General features: G+C 45.4%; 1 non-coding gene across 1 annotated transcript; it reads right to left on the reverse strand.

Annotated features, from left to right (window-relative positions):
- Positions 1 to 1198: 1198 nt before the first annotated feature.
- Positions 1199 to 1413, reverse strand: LOC127205422 (small nucleolar RNA U3). The gene has a single exon (XR_007832634.1). It is a non-coding gene; the product is annotated as a small nucleolar RNA U3 (small nucleolar RNA).
- Positions 1414 to 2730: the final 1317 nt, after the last annotated feature.

Raw genomic sequence — 2730 nt, forward strand, 5'->3', positions numbered from 1 at the left:
TAGAATTTGCTATCTGTCCTTCACTGGACATTCCACAATTGGATCCATGGGCTTCAGGGATCTGGAGAAGCCTTCCAGCTCACAGTGATGCAGCGGAAATTTGAATTCTTATTTATCCAACACTTGCGCACTCACCCCAAGTGCTGGGAGTAAAAGCCTGTGCCAGCCGGCACCTCCAGGCAAGGACCAAGGGTTTGGAAGTCCCAGGCAAGTGACCTACCACCAACCTACACTCTGAGCCTTGCATTTCATCCAATTAAGGTACAACTTTGAAACAAAATAACAAAAACTTACTGTCCCTGAATATAAACTCTTACTTAAGTGCAAAATTGTTCATTCCTGAAACAAGATATTAACCCTAAAGATTCTTTGACTAGAATTCTGCTATGAAACATATTCCTCAGCCTGCCCTGGTGGTGCATTTCTTTAATTCCTGCTCAGGCAAAACGAGCTTCAGGACCGCCAGACTGTTACACAGAGAAAGCCTGTCTCAAAAAACCCAACCCCAACCCCAACCCAATCCCAAGCAAAAAACAAAGAAAAAAACCATCCTGGTGGTTGTGGCAGGAGCCTTCAAGAGCTTTTTCCACCTAGAAGGTCAAGGAGCAGACTGTTAAATCCCTTGTCGCCCCCTAGTGGGAAGTTTTAATAGTGCGAGCAATGCCACACTTGAAAATATATAAATGGATCCTGGAGGAGATGCCTCTTTAACCCCAGCGTTTGGGGACAGAGGCAGGTGGATCTCCGAGTTTGAGGTCAGTCTGGTTTAGACAGCAAGTCTAAACAAAGCTACAGAGAGAAACCCTGTCTTGAAACACAAAAGAAAACAGAAAACAAAAACATAAATCTTGTTTCTGAAGCCTTTACCTGTTTTTGCTAATTCAGGTTAATAGACCTCATCATAGATTTTCCCCTGTCAAGTAGCTCCAACTATACCTGCAGAAGGTCTAGTTTACTTCACATATGACTATTTAATAGTACACAACAGCTTTTTTTTCTTTTTTTAAAATCTCTTGAACCGTTGAAGTCGTACATTTGTCCGATAATAACTGACTTGCAGGTCTCTGAGATTGAGGAAAGGCTTAAGTACACAAAACTTACAAAGACAGAGAAACATTGCTGAAGAGTACCAAAAGAATCAAGAACTTAAGGAACAAAAAGGTATTTGAGCTGATATTGGACTAAGAATAAAGAAGAAACCACTCAGACTGCGCTCTCCCCCTCTTGCTCCTCCAGAGGAGGAGAAGAACGATCATCAATGGCTAACAGCAGCTGCAGGAGGCAGTACCGAGAGCCGGCTTCACGCTCAGGGGAGAGCACTGCGTCTCCTCCTCGTGGTTTCGGGTGCTCTACACAGTCAGAGAAACTTCTCTAGTAACCAACTATAGAAATGATCCCTGAAAGTATAGTCTTAGCGAAACAGGGCCTGCCGCTGCGCAGTCACATTGGGCAGCTCACTCTCAGCTAGTGGTGACATGCTGCCCCGCCCCCCGGTAGAATTCTCTCCGAAGTAATACCGCAAGCGTGCACCTTCAAAGTGGTGTTTGCGTGAAATTCTGGGGGGGGGAGGGAGAATCATTTTGAATACTTATGAATTGTAAAGAAACCTCTTTATTTTTTTAAAAAAACTTTCTTAATTAACATATTACACACGACAGCCAATCAGACGCTAGTGTCTTCGGTTCCTAAGCAAAACCACTTCCGGACCAACTTAAAGAGAAAGGTGTGTGAGGCTTCTCAAGGTTGCATTTTGTTGTTTGAGACTATTTTCTGTCTGTGCTCCCCCCTCACCCCGCGCATCCCGGATTCTACCCTGTCTCCCCAAAATAACATTCGGTAAGCTTTCATGCACCCTAAGCTCTGTAGGTCTCCTGGCCTTGAACTTGAATTAATCCTCCCGCCTCAACCTCCTTAATTTGCTGAGAGGAAAGGTGTCTGTATGCCACCATTCCAGTTGGCTCCAATTGGGTCTCTAGTCTTAACTGCAGCAGCAATGTATGCTAAGCTTTGTTTTTAAGATTCAGACTCTCAGCCAGCTGGGTTGGAAGGTGGAGGCTGCTATTCTGTTCATCCTTAGCTACTATTGAGTACAGGATAGCCTGAGCTCTATGAGAGCCACACGGAGAGTTTTCAAAGACAAAAACAAACAAACAAAAAGCTGTGCATACTGGCATGTCCTTGTAATCTCAGTGCTGGGGAGGCATATACAGGATGTCGGGGCTCACTGGCAAACCAGCCTACTGTAATTGGCAAGCCCCCTGGTCCTAAGGACAAATTCTGTCTGAAAAAGACAAAGTGGGGGGGTGAGGGGGGGAACGACTGGAGAGATGGCTCAGTGGTTAAAAGCACTGCCAGCTCTTCCAAAGCACCTGGGCTCAATTCCCAGCACCCACATGGCACCTCACAACAGTCTGTAACTCCAAGATTTGACACCCTCACACAGGCAGACAGAGGCAAAATATCAATGCACATAAAATTAAAAAAACAAAAAAAAAAAAGACAGAGTGGGTGGAGCTACTGAGATGGCTCAGCAGGCAAAGACACCTGCTGCCAAGCCTGACAAGTTTGCTTTCTGGGGTGAATGTCCTGCAAATAGTGTACTGACCCCTGCAAGGTGACCTCTGACCTCCACACCTGTGCTGTGGTATATGCCCCTGTGCACACAAATAATATAAAATGGAATGAGGGTTAAGAACAACCAAGGTGGGCGGGCTTCCTGAGAGAAGTCAC

The sequence above is a fragment of the Acomys russatus genome, chromosome 21 (assembly GCF_903995435.1).
Source record: "Acomys russatus chromosome 21, mAcoRus1.1, whole genome shotgun sequence".
Taxonomy (NCBI): domain Eukaryota; kingdom Metazoa; phylum Chordata; class Mammalia; order Rodentia; family Muridae; genus Acomys; species Acomys russatus.